Source organism: Notamacropus eugenii, chromosome 1 (assembly GCF_028372415.1).
Source record: "Notamacropus eugenii isolate mMacEug1 chromosome 1, mMacEug1.pri_v2, whole genome shotgun sequence".
NCBI classification, from domain to species: domain Eukaryota; kingdom Metazoa; phylum Chordata; class Mammalia; order Diprotodontia; family Macropodidae; genus Notamacropus; species Notamacropus eugenii.
Window position 1 is genome coordinate 418,014,303 of NC_092872.1, and position 19,974 is coordinate 418,034,276.

Here is a 19,974-nt window from a genome sequence, read left to right on the forward strand (position 1 = left end):
ACATGCCTCAATTTCCTTATCTATAAGATGAAGATACCTGTAGTGCCTTCTTCACAGGGTTGTTGTGAGGATCAGATATGTTCTTCACGTCCAGCGCTCTGCAAATCTTAACCTAGTGTGTAAATATAAACTATTATTATTGTTAGTACTAATATGTTGGTTGTCTGTACACGGACAACTGATTCAGGATGAACTCCCACATAAGTGACGAATCATTTCCTGTCTGTCAAAATATAATTAATTTCAATTTTTGATATGTTGTTCAGGGCTTGTCATGTCTAGAATCTTGCCTTCTTTTCTCAAAGATGATGATGATACATGTATGGAGATTTTCTGTGGCCTACAAGTCTCTGGTCTCTTATTTTTACTCCTTACACTTAAAAAATTCTTTTCCTTTGTATTTTTTAACCTTTCTCATCTATTCCCACCTTTGCATTAGTCACTGAATACCAACATGTATGTTGATTTCATCTAGATGGTCTTATCAAATTCTTCATAGAATTTCTCTCCTTCCTTATCCTCAATGACAGATTTCATCCTGCAGTCATTTGCATTATAGGTTGGTTTTGTTTTGTTTTGCTTTTTTTTGGTAAATATTGATCATGAACATTACAACACAAGTTAACCAAATGTTCCATGAAATTGTGTTTCTTTTGGCCTTTGGGCATGCAATAAAACCAACACTGCTGACTTTTCCCTTTGTTTCTCCGAGATACCTGCAAGTAGTGCTTCCTTTGGGTTCAACCTCTTTGTCTTTTGATTTTGATTGTAGTGAGAATGTGAAGATAATACAATTTAGTTTCTTGATCAGCATGCCTTTTCATTGACAAGGATCTTACATAGTGAGATAGAGTATACGGTACCAACAGCCAACTTAATATTTAAAATTGGTGTAAGAATTATGATCCTTAGCCCTCTCTGCCCCCTTCGGTGATAATCTGCCACCGTCACTGCAGGAAGAGAACAGGGCCATACAAGATTGAAGGTCATTTTGTATTTTGCTTTGTTTAGCCAGTTGCCATAGCCAGAGGATTCATGACCAAGCATCTTCCTCCTGGTCCTGAGGGTTTGTGAGCTTAACCAGGATGGAGTTCCCAGGGTCACTCCCCATGCTACTTTCCTCTTGGAGTTAAGATAAAAATTAATACAAAGCTGGAAGAAAAAATGACAATGAGAATAATACATGGGGTGCTATTAAAACTACCCTAACATGATCTATCAAGAGAAGTTATTGAGTGGGCAACTAGGTGGCCTGGAGCAAAGAAGATTTATCTTCTTGGCCTCAGACACTTACTAGCTGTGTGACCCTGGTTAAGTCACTTAACTCTGTTTGCCTCAGCTTCCTCATCTGTAAAATGAGCTGGAGAAGGAAATGGCAAACCCCTCCAGTTATCTCTGTCAAGAAAATTCCAAATGGGATCATGAAGCCTCAGAAATGACTGAAAATGATTAACAACACCACTGATGCCTAGAAATGGATGAGAGGAAAAATATCAACACAGATTATAATACTTTCAAGGTTATGCCATGCAAATTAATTGCCATAATGAGAAGACCAGAAGAGCTAAAAGTCACCTTAGCTAGCAAATACTTGCTAAATGAAGAGATCTGATAGCAAAGGGCAGTGCCAATTTAGAATTGGAACTCATTTATAAAATCTTACGGATTAGGATGGTGGATGATCATGGGCAGTTTTCACCCCATGAAAGAGCAAGAAGCTAGAAAGAAAAACCAGTTTAACAAAACCTTGGCAAGAGACACAAGCAAAGTCATCCTGAGGGCATTTAAGGAGGAAACTGAAAGGACAACAAACAAAGCAGAGACGGAAACACCAAGCTCTTTACCATCAAGGAGAGTGAAGACCCCCCATTTAGACTCCTCTATCACAGTCCTAGATTTGTCTAAGGAGGAAATGGAAATAGCACAGAAGAAAACAAAAGAGAGGGGAAGGGAATAGAAAAAAAGGAATAAGCATTTACAAAGTGCCTACTATGTGCTAGGCACTGAGCTGACTATTTTTTTTTCTTGCAGATTTTCTGATTTGATCCTCCCAACATCCCTGGGAGGTAGGCTCTATTATTATTCCCATTTTACAGTTGGGGAAACTGAGGCAAACAGGTTAAATGACTTGTCCAGGGGCACACAATTAATATGTGTCTGCGGCTAGATTTCACCCCAGGTCTTCCTGACTCTAGGCTCAGAACTCTGTGCTGTGCCACCCACATGTATCAGAGCAAATTGCCTCTGGGCAAAACATGGGCACCAAATGTGCACAGGGGAGGTCCCTGCTGGAGGCAGTGCAGTTTTGAAAGTGTTTGAGGGGGCAGGGGAGATAGAAGAGGCAAAGAAATTATCTTGGACTTCCAAAGTTAATGAAGATGAGAAGTGGGGGTGGGGTATTTATATACAGAGCACCTACACTGTGTCACTCACTGTGCTAAGCACTTTTTACAAATATTATCTGATTCGATCCTGACAGCAACACTGTGGGGGTAGGTGCTATTATCACCCCCATTTTACAACTGAGGAAGCTGAAAGAAACAAACATTAAGTGACTTGCCTGGGATCATTCAGCTAGAGTAAGTCTCTTAGACTAAATTTGAATTCAGAGCTTCCTGCCTCCTCCAGGACCAACACTCACTCCACATGCCAGCTTGCCCATCCATACATGGATGTATGAGTGGTCCACATATGTCATAAAGGGCACCTTTGATGAAGCTATTGGAAATGAACAGACATGCTGTCACAAGTGATATTACACAGCAGGCCACACGTTTATCCTCCTACAACTGACTAAAAAAATGCAGAGAATCACTGTTTTTGTTATTAATTGACCATAAACAAGCATTTGATTCAAATATTGTCCTTTCTTTGGAGGGGGAAAGGCAAGGCAATTGGGCTTAAGTGACTTGCCCAAGGTGATACAGCTAGTAAGTGTTAAGTGTCTGAGGCTCGATTGAACTCAGGTCCTCCTGAGTCCAGGGTCAGTGCTCTATCCACTGCTCCACCTAGCTGCCCCCAAATATGAAAGGCTCTCCTTCAACCTGTCCCACATTGGGTGACTTTCCTGTGACAAAGTCATGGACAAGTAAAGTGTGAATAGGAATGTTCATTAGCAGGCTAAGATATATTCTCCATTTCTTATATGCACCATAGTTTCAAAACACTAAATATTATTCATAATAATAGCAGCTCACATTTCTCTCTGTCTTGCTTTAAGGTTTACAAAGCATTTTTCTCCTGGAACCTTGTGGAAGGAGATATTGTTTCCATTTTACAGATGAGAACCTTGAGCCCTGATATAGAGATGGGACTTGTAGAGACTAGTACGAGTCAGAACTGAGACTCCAATCGTCTAACTGCAAGATTTTTTTCACTGTGGAACAAAACACTCCCCCCATAACCTCCCTTTGTTGAGGGCTTCACATCTGAATCATTTTTTCATTTGCCACCTGCAGCTCTGCTTCGTTTCAACTCCACCACCATCATCATGCTCCCCTACTGAGTGCCCCCTCCTCACTTTTGTCTTCCTTTTTTATATTGTCTTCCGCCTTAGATTGAGAACAGGAATTGTCATTCTTTTTCTTATTTGTATCCCTACCGCTTAACACAGTGCCTGGCACATAGTAGGCATTTAATAAATACTCCTATATCATATATATTGTATCTCCATGATATAAATGTTTCTCAAGATGAGGAACTGAATCCATGAAGATCTACCATGATGGCCATATGATGGCTAGAGGGGACACTTTCCCAGTGCCAGGATAGGGCCAGAAAAGGGGCCAGAACTCACAAGGGGCAGAATTGACCAATTGGCTGGTTAAAAAAATTGGCAAACTGGGGGCAGAGTCAAGATGGCAGAGGAGAAAGACGCACATACTCTAGCTCTTCCCCTACAGCCCATAAAATACCTGTAAAGAAAGTCTCTTAACAAATTCTAGAGCAGCAGAAACCATAAAACAACAGAGTGGAGGAGATTTCCAGCTCAGGGTGACCTGGAAGGCTGACCGGAAAGGTCTGTCACACTGGACTGGAGCGCAGCTCAGTCTGGGTTGCACAGCACCAGGAGGAGCAGGACCACAGCAGGCTTCGAGGACAGAATCCCTGGCAGCAGCAGTGGAGATTTGCAGATCTCTCAACACACAGGCTCCAAAGGCAGCTTCAAAGGTCAGTGAGAGGGCCTTTCCAACTTGGTGAGAAGGGAGCAAGGTCCCCCCCTAGCCCTGGCTCCAGGTGGCAGCAGTGGCAGTGGCAACAGCAGCAGCAGCAACAGCAGCAGCAGCAGCAGCAGCAGCAGCAGCAGCAGCAGCAGCAGCAGGCTGTGTTACTGTGACTGCCAAAGGCAGCTGCCCTGCTTCCATTGTTGGAGCCTCAGTTTAAACCCCTGGGGGAATTGAGCAGTTTGATCTGAATCTCAGCCCTGAGTGGTGGCCCCACCCTCACCTAAAGCTCCTGGAGAAATTGAACAGCTGATCTGAATCAGAGCCAGGAGCCTGGCCAGGGAGTGAACTTTTCTCCCTTGATTGTACCACCTTGGAGGAACTGAGAAATTACAGTTCCCTAGAGTGTACCCTACTCTTGACAAAGGACCCAAAAGTCAAGTAACTGGTTGAGAAAATGCCCCCAAAAGAGAAAAAAAATAAGACTATAGAAAGTTACTTTCTTGGTGAACAGGTATTCTCTCCCATCCTTTCGAATGAGGAAGAACAATGTTTACCATCAGGGTAAGATATAAAAGTCAAGTCTTCTGCATCCAAAACCTCCAAAATAAATATGCAATGGTCCCAGGCAATGGAAGAGCTCAAAAAGGATTTTGAAAATCAAGTAAGAGAGGTGGAGGAAAAATTGGGAAGAGAAATAGGAGCAATGCAAGAAAATCATGAAAAGCGAGTCAACAGCTTGCTAAAGGAGACCCAAAAAATGCTGAAGAAAGTAACACCTTTAAAAATAGACTAACTCAAATGGCAAAAGAGGTCCAAAAAGCCAATGAGGAGAAGAATGCTTTAAAAGCAGAATTAGCCAAATGGAAGGGGAGGTTCAAAAACTCACTGAAAAAAATAGTTCTTTCAAAATTAGAATGGAACATTATGAGAAACCAAGAAATTACAAAACAAAACCAAAAGAATAAAAAAATGGAAGATAATGTGAAATATCTCATTGGAAAAACAACTGACCTGGAAAATAGATCCAGGAGAGACAATTTTAAAATTATGGGACTACCTGAAAACCATAATCAAAAAAGAGCCTAGACATCATCTTTCATGAAATTATCAAGGAAAACTGCCCTGATATCCTAGAACCAGAGGGCAAAATAAATATTGAAAGAATCCACCAATCATCTCCTGAAAGAGATCCAAAAAGAGAAACTCCTAGGAATATTGTAGTGAAATTCTAGAGTTCCCAGGTCAAGGAGAAAATATTGCAAGCAGATAGAAAGAAACAATTTAAGTATTGTGGAAATAAAATCAGGATAACACAGGATCTGGAAGCTTCTACATTAAGGGATCTAAGGGCTTGGAATATGATGTTCCAGAAGTCAAAGGAACTAGGATTAAAACCAAGAATCACCTATCCAACAAAACAGTATAAGTCTTCAGGGGAAAAATGATCATTCAGTGATATAGAGGACTTTCAAGCATTCTTGATGAAAAGACCAGAGCTGAAAAGAAAATTTGACTTTCAAACACAAGAATCAAGAGAATCATGAAAAGGTAAACAGGAAAGAGAAATCACAAAGGACTTACTAGAGTTGAACTGTTTACATTCCTACATGGAAAGATAATATTTATAACTCTTGAAACTTTTCTCAGTATATGGGTAGTTGGTGGGATTACACACACACACACACACACACACACACACACACACACACACATACACACACAGAGAGAGAGAGAGAGAGACAGAGAGCACAGGGTGAATTGAATAGGAAGGGATCATATCTAAAAAATATAAAATTAAGGGGTGAGAAAGGGAGAAATGGAATGGGGCAAATTATCTCTCAAAGAAGAGACAAGAAAAAGCTTTTCCAATGGAGGAGAAAAGAGGGGAGGTGAGAGGGAAAAGTGAAACTTACTCTCATCACATTTGGCTCAAGGAAGGAATAACAGGCACACTCAATTTGGTATGAAAATCTATCTTACACTACAAGAAAGTAGGGGAGAAGGGGATAAGCAGGGTGGGGGAGGATGATGGAAAGGGGGCAAATAGGAGGAGGGAACAATTAGAAGTGGACACTTGAGGAGGGACAAGGTCAAAAGAAAGAATAGAAGAGATGGGGGGCAGGATAGGATGGAGGGAAATATAGTTAGTCTTACACAATATGGCTATTATGGAAGTCATTTTTAAAACTACACATATATAGCCTATATTGAATTGCTTGCCTTCTCAGTGGGGATGGGTGGGGAGGGAGGAAGGGAGAGAAGTTGGAACTCAAAATTTTAGGAACAAATGTTGAGAATTGTTTTTGTGTGCAACTGGGAAATAAATACAATTTATGGGGTATAGAAATTTATCTTGCCCTACAGGACAAGAGAGAGGATGGGGAAAAGGGAAGGGAGGGATGTTAGAAGAGAGGGCACCTTGGTGGAAGGGCTGATCAGAATGCAAGGTATTTTGGGGTGGGGGGAGGGGAGAGATGGGGAGAAAATTTGGAGCTCAAAATTTTGTGGAAATGAATGTTGAAAACTAAAACTAAATAAATAAATAAAAATTTTTAAAAATTGGCAAACTGACCAGGACATCAGGGTAAGTGAGATGGCAATGCCCCACCTGGGAGTGAGGAGTGCTGGAGTTAGCCCATGAAAGTCTGCAGTCAGGTTTTGTCATATTGCCACTGATTATACTGTATCATTTTGGGCAAGTTGTTTCCTCTTTCTGGATCCCACATTTCTCATTGGTAAAAAGGGGAATTAGGGGCAGCTAGGTAGTGTAGTGGATAGAGTGCTGGACTTGGAATCAAGAAGACTCATCTTCCTGAGTTCAAATTTGGACTCAGACACCTTAGGCAACGCACTTCACCGTGTTGCCTCAGTTTCCTCATCTTTAAAATGGGCTGGAGAAGGCAACAGCAAACCATTCCAGTATCTTTGCCAAGAAAACCCCAAAATGAAGCTACAATACTGGAACGACTGAACAATAAACAAGGAGAATTTTCTTTGCTCTGCCTCTCTTTCAGAGTTGTTATAAGGAAAGTGCTTTGTTGTTCAAAGAAGACCTTGACTTCAGGGAAATGATGACATGACTTTGATTTGAGTGAGGGAGGGCTGGACAAGGTCACCAGTCTCACTTTCTCCTTTTGATCTGTCTGGATTCAGTGACCAGATATTCATCAGGATGACTGGAGATGGCCCAGGATACAATGGGAGACCCTTGCCCATTTAGGCTAAGGACTTTTCAGGTACTCACTTAGAGTGAGGTAACTTCCATTCAGTGAATAGGCTTTTTTAAGGCTTAGAGTGAATGTCAATGGTAACTGTCTTTGGAACATCAACCCTGAGGGTCTTCCTCCCAACTTGATTTTTTCTTTTTTTTCTAATTGAAGGGGCCATGTGCCACAGGGAACTGAGAATTATCAACAAAGTCAAAATGCTTTGTAAATCTTAAAGAGCAAGAGAAATATGAAATGTTGTTATTCCTTCATGATAACTTTAGGGTCTGAAAGTGAGTCCTCAGTGGCATCCTGGCACAGTGGTCTTGGACTGGAGTCCAGAAGACCCAAATTGAATAATGGCCCAGATGCTTATTAACCGTGTGGCCCTAGGCAAGTCACTTAATGTCCCAAAGCCTTGGTTTTCTCATTTGTAAAGTGGGGATAATAATTTACATCTCTCACTGAACAAGCTGTATGGAATGGGGAAACTGCCAAGTGATGAGTGCCTCACCCAAAGGGTGAGAATCATAGCCCTGGGTGAGCTGCTTTGCTCTGAAGTTTCTTTAGTCGGTTCAACGTGATAAGCAAGGGAAGTTATTGGTGGTGAGAGACTAGAAGCCTGATGAAAATCAAAGAGATTTCCCCTAGACTAACAGAGGGGTGATTATTGTCCTTTGTTCTTTGTTCTTAAAGAGGACCAAAATGACATCACTATGTTGGAGTCAAGGTACAGTGTATCTGACCACGGCTGATCAGACCAAAATAAGCTCAGAAGGCTCCACCACAAGTCAGGCACAAATAGTCTATATGAACACTTGAAGTGGAGATGTCTCCAAATTTGTGTATCTCACATTTCTTTTGAGCTATTTCAATTCTGCTTTGCTCATAGAGCATGGCACCTTCTCTGATGTGGGCACACCATGCTGGGAGGTTTTATGCTGGCGTCTCCCATGTCTCCCAATCAATTCCAAAGTTCTTCAGAGAGACTTTGAGGGTGTCCTTGTATCGCTTCTTCTGACTTCCATGTGAGAGTTTGCTTCGTGTCAGCTCTCCATAAAATAGTCTTATAGGCAAACATACTTTTGGCATTTGAGCTACATGGCCAGCCCATCAAAGCTGTGCTCTCTGCAGTACAGTTTGAATGCTTGGAAGTTTAAGTTAACTTAGTGTTTGGTACCTTATCCTGCCAGGTGATCTTCAGAATCTTCCTAAGACAGTTCAGATGTAAGAGATTCAGTTTCCTGGCATGGCACTGGTAGACTGTCCAGGTTTCACAGTTATACAACAATGAGATCAGCACAATGGCTTTGCAGACCTTCAGTTTGGTAATCAGTCTAATACCTCATCTCTCCCTCACTTTTCTTCAGAGCCTCCCAAATACTGAGCTAGCTCTGGCAATGTGTGCATATGCTTTTAGGAAAGGAGAGCTTTCCATGGGAACCTTTATTGGAGGGTACACTTGAGTTTCCTTCTTCTAGCTTCTACATTTTGCCTCATAGTAAATAAAAGGCGGCATATTCTTCTTATTCAAGCTACAAATGGGAACCTTTCCTTAACTTCCCTTACATGTTGGAGACAAATCTTCCTTCATTTCTACATTATGTGTAATACTATTCATATGTATACATATATGTGTATGTACACATATATTCATACATGCCAGATCTATGATTTCATTAGTATAGGGTACTCTCAGTAAGGAAACTCCTACCAATGCAGGCTAGCCCTTGTTCTGCAACTCAAGAGTTCGAGAAAGTCACCTGGGACTTAAGTGACTTAAATGACTAATTTAAGACTAGGACTTAAATGATTCACCCAGGGTCACAGGATGAGTATGTGTCAGAAGCAGGATCTGAACCCAGATCTTCCTGACTCTGAGGTCTAACTGTCTATCCTCTATACACCATTGATAGAAAATAGCCACTATAAATGATGGCTGTTTACAACTCCTCCTTTAAAGAGTAGACTTCTAGGCTCTAAGTCTCTAATCTGCTCTTGGTGAAGATAATTTGACAGCCCACAAAAGCTGTGGGCCAGGAGGAGGAGTGATTGGAACCATAAACATTCAGAGAGACTCTCAGATGTCCCCAGAGTCATAGCTCATTTAGTGGTGCAAAGCGGAGAGGGCAACAAATACCATTAAAGAGACAGCAAATAATGAAAATGAAAAAAAATCAGTTTAAAATTGAATTTTGTAACCATTTAATGGGAACATGAAAGCTCTAAAAAAGAAAAAAAAGGCACATATTCTTGAGCTATGCTGCCTTTGAGAAGTCTGTGGAAGATAGGGATACTGGCCAAAGTTACGGTCCCACATGCTGGAGTTTTGGCCCGAATCTTATACTGTCAGAGCTAGAAGGGACCTTAGAGGTTGTCTCATTCAACTGGCTCACTTTTTTTTGTTCAGTCAAGTCCAATATTTTGTAACCCCTTTAAGAGCTTCCTTGACAAAGACACTGAAGTGGTTTGCTGTTTCCTTCTCTAGCTCACTTTATAAATGAGGAAACCAAGATCAATAAGGTTAAGTGACTAAGCCAGGGTTACATAACTAAAAAGTATCTGAAGCCGGATTTGAATTCAGGTCCTTCTGACTCCAGGTCCACCACCTTACTGTGTCTCCCCTACCCCACCCACATTTCACAGATGGGGAAAATTCTAAGCTTAGAGAGGTTTAGTGATTTGCCTAAATTTGCTCAGATAGTACAAATCAGAAGCGAGGTTTGAATGCACCTCATCTGATTCTAGCTATCATCTACCCTGACCCTACTTATTTGGCAGAGGAGAAAATTGAGGGAAAGTAATGGTAGATAAAGAGCTGGAAGAGAGCTTGAGATTATCTGGACCAACCCCAATTCTGTCCATCCTTCCGTAAGCAGCCTGGTGGCCCTCTGCTCCCCAAATTTACTGTATTTGTAACAGATAGTGTGTATACCCCATTACTTTTAGCATCTCAGCTCTCTAGAACTCAAAAGCTCCATCAGCCTCAGGCTCCCCCAGTAACTGGGGTTCTAGGTACTACCACCTCCCGCAACCTGCGTTGGGCAAATAGCCTCTCTGCGACTCAGTCTCCTCAGCTGTAAAACAAGATACTGGAGTGGTTTGCTGTTTCCTTCTCTAGCTCACTTTATAAATGAGGAAACCAAGATCAATAAGGTTAAGTGACTTAGCCAGGGTTACATAACTAAAAAGTGTCTGAAGCCGGATTTGAACTCAGGTCCTCCTGACTCCAGGTCCACCACCTCACTGGGTCTCCCCTACCCCACCCACATTTCACAGATGGGGAAAATTCTAAGCTTAGAGAGGTTAAGTGATTTGCCTAAAATTGCACGGAGGAGAGGAGTTACGTTTAAGGGCAGCCCCTTGAAGGACGTAACTGAAACTTTCCTTCTCTTGATGTGACCTGAAGATTATTGCACCTGAAGCCCCTGATTTGGAGCCTGAGTCCTATTTTTTTCCTTTACTCTCTAGCACCTGATTCCTGGTGTCATTTTAATCATGTCTCCCTTTGCCCTTTTCCCTCATGCTCCTGCCCATGGGTGTCCCATATTAGGCCTTCAGTCTTCCTTTGTGTGAGTTAAATGTGCTGTAATGAAAGCCTTCACAAAAGCTTTAAGAAATTAATGACTTACTGACTTTTTGTGAAAATCTCCTTAAGTCCCAGGGTGGCTAGAATGGACTAGGACAATAAATAGTCAACAAGCATTCATGAAGTACTTATAATGTGACAGGCACTATGCTAATATTGGGGGTACAAAGAAAGGCAAAAGATAATCCTTGCTCCTGAGAAGTTCATAGTCTAATGGGGGAGATAACTTGCCAACAAGTATCTACAAACAAGATATAGACAGGTCAAATCAGAGATAGTCTTGGAAGGGGACGCAGGGAAGGCACCAAGATAAAGAAGGTCTAGCAAAGGCTTCTTACAGAAGAGGATATTTTAGTTGGGTCATGAAGGAAGTCATGGAGACCAGGAGGAAGAGATGAGGAAGGACAGGATTCCAGGCAGGAGGGATAGCCTGAGAAAACACTCAGTCAGGAGATGGAGTGTCTTGTGGTAGGAACAGCAAAGAGGCCAGTGTCCTTGGATCAGAGAGCTGGAGGAGAGAAGGGTGTTAGAAGACTGGAGAGGTGGCAAGGGGCCATAGGAGCAAACCTCTAATCAAAGCACCCAAATAGGAATTATTTGTCCTTTAATCAGATATGGAGTAAAACAACATTACGTCACATATTTTTTAACAAAAGTAATCCAACTAACAAATGAAAAACAACAAGAATACATTAGCTCAGGTGTTTCCATCCAAATCCAAGAGACTCATCTATTTTTCACTTCTTTTCCTTTTCTTGTTTTCTACTTTTGTCACCAACATGTCTGCTCTTTTAATTCTGCCATTTTGCTTTGCATCATTTCATAAACACCTTTTCACATTTCCTTGTAATAATAGCTAGTATTACAGTGCTTTTTAACATTTTTGAAGCACTTTACACATATTATGTCATTTGATCCTCATAGCTATCCTGTGAAGTAGATGCTGTTACCCATTTTGCAGATAAAGAAACTGAGGTTGAGAGACGTTAATGGTAACTTGCCCAGGGTCTGAGGCAGGATGTTAACTCAAGTCTTCCTGATTCCAGCTCCCGCATTTTACCTAGAGACCGCTAACCTTTATCTAAAGCTAAATTTCTTTAAAAAACATTTTGTAATTCTGGTTTGTCCAGCGTGTGGCCTTGACAATTTAAATGCATGAAGACAGACCTGAGTGGGGCTACAGGGAGATCCAGGTTTGACATTCTCCCCATGGAACTTCGGGCAAGTCCTTCTTTTAGCCTCAAGTTCCTTCCTCTCGTAAATCATCCTGTTGGACGAGGTAATCTCTAAACTCCCTCCCAGCTCTGACAGTCAAGGAGTTTGGCCACAGTCCTATTTTTTCCTCCATAAAATGGGGATGTGACAACTGGAAAATCGCTTAACTGCTCAGTGCCCCTGGGCAGCTCCCTAAGACTCTAAGTTACATATGGGTTGAAAGATCTAAATCAAGACAGGGAGTTGTATAAACCAAGGAAATCACAAGATTGGGCTTGAGCAATAGACAAGCACACACACACGTGTGTACATAGATGGATATATATGGATAGATACATAGATGAACAGATAGATACATATATCCATACACATATACACATAGGCATATGTAGGTGGATATCTATACATCTATATATCTATATCCATCTGTGTGTATATGTATATTTATATGTATATATGTATGTGTGCGTGTGTGTATACCCACATGCATACATACACATACGCACATACAGTTAGGTGACCCAGTGGATAGAACACTGGGCCTGGAGTCAGAATGACTCATCTCCCTGAGTTCAAATACAGCCTCAGACACTTACTAGCTGTGTGACCCTGGGCAAGTCACTTAACCCTGTTTGCCTCAGTTTCCTCATCTGTAAAATGAGCTGGAGAAGGAAATGACGAACCACTCCAGTGTCTTTGCCAAGAAAACCCCAAATGGGGTCATGATGATGGGTCAGACATGACTGAAAGGCCCGAACGACAATAACAACAACACACACATACAAACACACACACACACACATATACACTCACACGTGGAAAGAGAGGGGTGGATACACAGAAATGGGTAAATAGATAGACAGAGATGTAGCTTGAAAGATACGTGGATAGATAGATGGATGGATAGATATATAGATAGATCCATCCATACGTGGGTAGATAGAGACAATGAGATGATACATACAAAGCACTCTGCAACCTTAATGCACTGTATAAATGCCTGGTGTTACTATTATTATAGATAACTTAATAATGAGGATACTGATCCCTTCATTACCAGCCTCACTGGGTTGTGAGAATTCTTAAAGTGCTATAGAAATGAGGGACAGCTAGGTGATGCAGTGAATATAGCACCCATCCTAGAGTCAGGAGGACTGAGTTCAAATCCAACTTCACACCCTGGACAAGTCACACCTGACTGCCTCCAAAAAAAAAGTGCCATGGAAAATGGAAGTGATTGTTCTTAATAATCCTCACATCAGTTCCATCCAAACTCAGGTACATGGACAGAGGCCCAGGGCCTCCTGGTGGATCCCTCCCACTCTAGCTCCAACTTGCAACCAGGGATTACTCACAAATTCCCTTTACACACTCTATAATCCAGCCCAAACGGCCTACTTTATGTCCTCCTCCCTTTGCACAGTTGGTTGGTCCTCCTGGCTCAAAATGCCCTCCTCATCTTGGCCTCTTAAACTCCTTAGCTTTTGCCAGGCTCAGCTCAAGTGCTATGTCCTACATGAGACCTTTCAGGGTCCACCCCTCCTCTCCCCTTGCCTAGTACTTTCTCCCTCACATCTGGATTGCCTTGCATTCACTTTTTAAAAAATCTATTTATGTGTTCACGCTGTTTTCCTCAGTAATACACAAATTTCTTAAGGGCTGGGGCTGGGTTTCTTTTTTGTTTTTTAAATCCCCAGGTAACACAGGCTGGCATGCAGCAAGCACTTAAAAAATGCTCATCGTTTAATTGCATCACCAGAGACAGTGGGTCTAAGGTGGAGTTCTTCTGAACTCCAAGGCCTAGCTCTCTAATTCACTGTACCTCGATGCTTCTTCCAAATTGCAAAGAAAGAAGAAATTCTCTACTTTAAACCATCCTAATTTAAACATAAAGAGCTTTTATTACTTTCCTGCCGGCAGAAAGAAGTTTCAAGTATTCATCTGATCTCTTCCCAGCTTTTAGGATTTAATGGCCATTATGTTGTGTTCCTGAGAATTAATGGGGAATTTTACATTCTTAAAAGAGCGGAATAAACCAAGTGTGGATGTGAGGAAGGGCATGATTGTGAACCTGCTGGTGTGCTTCTGATCTCAGCACAGACACTGACTCCACATAGGTCATTTCAACCCTGTGGAGAATGAGCTGGTGAGGTCATCAGGAGCATCCTGCCCTGCCCCTCCCCCCATGCTCCCATACTTTCTGAGTAAGACTCAGGCTGACCAGATTTGTGACCACCATTCTTCCTCTTGCCTTACATACAATGATCAACTTTGATATAGCTCTTACGATGTATGTGTCTAGCTAACATTCATAAGGTCCGTACTATGTGCCAAGAATTATGCTAAGCACTTTCCAATTATCTCATTTGATCTTCACAACAACCCTGGGAGGTGGGTACTATTATTATATCTTTTAACAGATGGAGAAACTGAAGTTAGGTAACTTGCCAGGGTCACAGAGCTAGTGAGTGTCTTAGGTATAATTCGAACTCAAGTCTTCTTAAGTCCAGGCCCAGTGTGCTATCCACTGGACTACATATGACTTTATCTTATTATGTGAGGGGGAGGCCTCAGAACATTTTGTCTTTGGCAGGCATCTAGAGGCTGGCAAGCCTGCAAGTGCGCTGCAGTGAAAAGAGAGAAAGACAAAGTTGGGGGAATCTGTTTTCCAATGGGAATTCAGTATGGCCTTGTGGTGTGAATTTGGGCAAGTCACTTTTGCTCTATACCTCAGTTTCCTCATCTATATCTTTTAGGGCTGTTTTGGTAAAAAACTTTTTTTTTTTAATTCAGCTAGCTAGGGGAGATAGAGAAATGATGCATTTATTAAACATTTACTATATTTTGGGGACTGGATTATGTTGTAGGGATACAAATACAAGCAAACAAGACAATCCCTCTCCTCAGGGAGAATACATTTTAACTGAGGAAGGCTGGGAGCGGGGGCAGAGCCCCAGCAGTGTTTGAGGGAGTATGTGGAGCCCTGATGGCCCAGAAGTACTTTGGAGGCCTAGACTGGGGCAATCTAAGGCCCAAGCTGGTCTATCAAAACCTAGAGTGGTTCCAGGTAGAGTCCAATTCTTTATTCTAGGAGGGATGGAGGGGATGATTCAGGTAGAGAAGAGAGGAGGCTATTTTCATCATCTCTGTCCACAATCCTGGCTTTGACTAGTTTGAGGCCTGGCTCTATTTCTCACAGTCATATAGACTAATAAGACTCCACCAGCCTTAGAACCAAGTAGCCTGGGTTTCTTGGGCTACCAGCAACTACCTGGAATAAGGGCCATGTGGATACGAAAGCTGAAAGCACCAGTCATTATGAGGTGAGGTGGGCTCCTTGGTGAGGCATGTCCTGATGGAGCCTTGCTTTCCACAGTGCTTCTAGAGGTGTGGATTAGAGCACCCACCAGTCTTTCCTAATGTATTCTTCTACCTTGTCCCCCCCTGAACTTCAGGTGAGGCCTAAGTAGCCCCCAGGGAAAAAAGTAGCTTTGTCTGTGGGTTGGGCTGGAGGAGGGGATTTCTAGCCTGATTTCAGCCACACTTGGCTCAATTAAAAAGAAGTTATAGTTAAACCTTTTCTGATAAAAATCCATCTTTCTCTAAAATATGACTGTATATTTGGTCAGGGATAGATCTGAGAGGGTCTAGAGCTATGAATGTTTACCTATAAATGTAATACCTGAAGTGATTTAGAATTTTTTTTATTGATCTCATTTGTTTTTATAGTGACTTCATTTCCAAATATATTTCTTTCACCACCCCTACCCAGAGAACCACTGACTTTGTCTTTTTAAAAGTATGGTAGACACCCTGGTACAAGAGCAAAAGGTCTAGATTTAGATTCAGAGGCCTCAGCTCTCCCACTTTCTACCTATATGCATCTGGGTCACTCTCTGGGCCCCAGTCAGCTTTAAAATGAACATTTTGGTTTTAGGTGGTGTCAAAGTCAAATAGAAACTGGAGTCACTAACCCTTATATAAGGATCCCTACAGGCTATGTATTGACTTAGAAAACCACAAATTAACATCATCTATGCTGTACTCTGTTTTTGTTTATTTTGTTAAACATTTCCCAATTACATTTTTATCTGGTTCTGACTTCAATAACGAGTTTTGTAGGCCATGAGTTGTATACTTTTAGTCTAGATCAGCACTTCTTTTTTTGTTGTTAATAATTTATTTGTTTTCAGTTTTCAACAATCACTTCCATAAGTTTTAAATTTTCTGCCCTTCCCTACCCCCTCCCTCCCTGACATGGCATACAATCTTATATGGGTTCTACACATATATTCTTATTAAACACATATATTAGTCATGTTGCATAAAAGAATTAAAATGAATAGGAGAAACCATGAGAAAAACCAAATCAAAACATAACATAATATAAGAGAAAATAGTCTGCTTCATTCTGCATTCCAACTCCATAGTTTCTTTCTCTAGATGTGGATGGCATTTTGCATCGAGTCCTCTGGGAATGTTTTAGGTCCTTGCATTTCTGTGAAGGGCTAAGTCTATCACAAACAGTCTTCACACACTGTGGCTGTTACTGGGTATAATGTTCTCTTGGTTCTACTCATTTCATTCAGCATCAGTTCATATAAGTCTCTCCAGGCTGCTCTGAAGTCCACCTGTTCATCATTTCTTATAGCATAATCGTATTCTATTACATTCATATACAACAACTTGTTCAGCCATTCCCCAATTGATGGTCATCCCCCCGAATTCCAGTTCTTGGCCACCACAAAAAGAGCTACTATAAATATTTTTGTATACGTGGGTCCTTTTCCCATTTTTATGTAGATCAACACTATGGGTCATGATCCCATATGGAATTGCAAGTGGAAAAACCTTAAGAAGCCCTGATGACCTCTCCAGTTGTGTCCAATCTCAATCCTTGCTCTAACACGTCATTTGTCTGTAAGATTTAAGGTCTTAAATAACACATCCTAAACAATTCAGTGAGGATGGTAGCTCAGCTGTTATTGTCCCCAGTTTATAAATGAGGAAACTAAGAGAAGAGAAATGATTTACCTAGGGGCACACAGACAGTAAGTGTGGTAGCCTGAACCTGAATTTAGTTCTCCTAATTCAAGATCAACAGTCCTCACACTGTCAGACTGCCCCTCAGGGCCAAGATGTTCCTTGCACAGTTGTAAGGGTGAAATTATAAAGCAACAAAGGGATGAACTTGGGTCTAGGGAGCTTATAGATGCAGGGGGAGATGGCCATCAGAAACATGATGGAGAGAGAGAGAGAAGTAGAATGAGGAAGCAGGAAATGGTGTGGCTATGAGCCTCAGGAAAAGACACACAGAGGATGAAGAGGAAGCTGGATGAGGTGGTGGTCTGGTGAGGAGCTGGAAAGTAGGACAGAACCACAAGAGCAGACAATCAAAGGGGAGGCAGGAGGGTGGGACAAGTATAGGGCCTCTGTCTCCAGCCGGGGAAAAGATATAGAGATGGCAGGAATATGACACTTCTCTCCAGGGAGACCCAGGCTCAAGATGAAGGAGGTTTTAACTGGAAACCCATTTAGGAAGGGCCCATTTAGGAAGTGTCCCACTCTCTGAGAGCCCAGAAAAGGTGACAAAATCAGCAGAAAGATGGGCAGGCTGGAGGTCACTGGCCTTCCCGGAGGGAACCATTCTCTGCTGGGGAGGAAGAGTGCTTCCCATGGATTTCATACATCTGTGGAACTAGAAGAAATCTTAGAGACCAACCAGTGTACTCTTTCCTCTCCCATTTTACAAATGAGAAAACTGAGGCCCATTAGAGGTTAATCAACTTGTCCAAGGTCACATAGAGTTAAATCTTAGATTTGGACCTGGAAAGTACTTAGTGTTCAAGTCTAACCCCCTCATCTTACAGATGAAGAAACTGAGACCCATTAAAGGTTAATCAACTTGCCCAAAGTCATGCAAGGAGAATGATAGGATCATAGATTTAGAGCTATTTCCTTCAAGTCCAACCCATTCATTTTATAGATGAGGAAATTAAGGCCCAGATTTGCCCAGGCTCACATAGCTAGTCAGTATCTAAGGCAGGATTTGAACTTGTCTTCCTGACTCCAGGTCCATATGTTTAAAGTCCATGGGACTCTTCCCACTGCAAAACCTTCTCTGAATTGTTGGTGTAGGGATAAAAATCTTTGGGCCTTCCCAATTAGCCACTCAAGGAGAGAAGACTCTCTGACCTCTCTGTGGTTTATTAGGTAGGAGACCAGACCAGGAGGCCTAAAGAATATGAATACCCTAGCCTTGGATTAAATTCTCCTAGGCTTTGCTATCCTCCTCTCCTAACACACAATCAGGAGCTCTTACAAAGGGTTTATCCATGGCTTAGATTGGAGGCAGCCTTCCCCATAAGCCCTGTCTGCTCAGTAGGATTCACAGAATCCCAGAATCCCAGCGCTGGAACGACCTCAGAGGGTATCTAATCTAACCCTTATTTGAACAGCATCCTTGCCAAATGGGCATCTAACTTGTGCTTGAAGGCCGCTTCCAGAAAGTTTAGGAAGCTTACCACTTTCCCAGCAGCTCATCCCATTGTAGTACAGAGCAATTTATTGGGAAGTTTTCCTAACATCGAGCCCAAATATGTCTCTTCAATCACAACCCACTATTCCCGGCTCTGCCCTCTGAGGCCAAGCAGAACAGAGGGAATTCTTCTTTTACATGACAGCTCTTCCTCAGAGAGTCCCACAAAAACCAAATCTACTGTCAGTCTGCCTCTCCTGGATTCCATTCTGCACCTCCCCAGAGTTGATAGGCTCCAATCTCCACTACCTATACTCAGTCATCCTACCCAGCATAGGCCAGGCTGAGCCCCCACAGGGTTGTCTGGGTTACAGCTGGATCATGGGTGGCTGTATGATGGGACCAGCAAGAGAGGCAGAGGTGAGAGGAAGTGAGGTCCAGCAGATCCCAAGATAACATACAGGGCAAGGGTAATGGTCAGAAGGCCAGTCATAAAGGAGAGGTGTCTCAATGTCAAGTAGCCAGGAGGAAACAGGCAGGATGCAGAGGTCTAATAAAGAAGGCCAGGGATTCATGTATCAGCTTTAATGTATGTATCAGGAGGGAATAAGCAGGGGCCAAATTCAGGCTAGAGTCAGGGAGGAGGGAGATGGAGCCATATTCTGGGCTCTGCAGAGGCGAAAGGGTTGAGAAAGATGCTAAAGGACTGAGATGAGCTCTTTCCTTTCCTGTGCCCACATTCCTTGAGGAGCATAGGCCAAGGAAGTGAGGGTGGTATAATTGGAAAAGTGTTGGATTTTAAGTCAGAAGACATGGGCTTCCATCTCTGTTCAGTTGTGTCTGATGCTTCATGACACTGTAGACCATAGCCTGACAATACTGTCCATGGGATTTTCATTTCTATCCCCAATGGATTGAAGCAAACAGAGGTAAAGTAACTTGCTCAGGCTCACACAGATAATAATGTGTAAGACCAGATTTGAACTCAGGTCTTCCTGACTCTAGGCCTAGCAATCTATCCATTGAGTCACCTACCTGCCTTGGGCAAATTATTTAACTTGACTAGATGGTCAATCAGGCATAGAATCGTTTTACAGATTAGGAAACTGAGATCCAGAGCGTTGAGTGTCTTGGTCAAGATGACACAGGTAGTAACTAGTAGAGGCAGAATTTGAACCCCAGACCCTCTGACTCCAAATTCAGTATTTTTCCCTATTATATCACACTGGATTCCAAAATCTTTTCCATTTCTAAGATTCTATGTGCCTACAGACTAGGAGTCAGCAATCCCATCTTCTGACCTCGAGGTATTGGAGAAGC

The 19,974-nt window shown here is 42.2% G+C and overlaps 1 long non-coding RNA gene across 1 annotated transcript in view; it reads right to left on the reverse strand.

Moving 5' to 3' along the window:
* The window catches only part of LOC140518836 (uncharacterized), a 38,864-nt gene extending 36,930 nt beyond the window's left edge, over positions 1-1,934 (reverse strand). The window contains exon 1 of the long non-coding RNA XR_011972028.1: positions 38-1,934. This is a non-coding gene — a long non-coding RNA (uncharacterized lncRNA). The remainder of the gene's footprint in view (positions 1-37) is intronic.
* Positions 1,935-19,974: the final 18,040 nt, after the last annotated feature.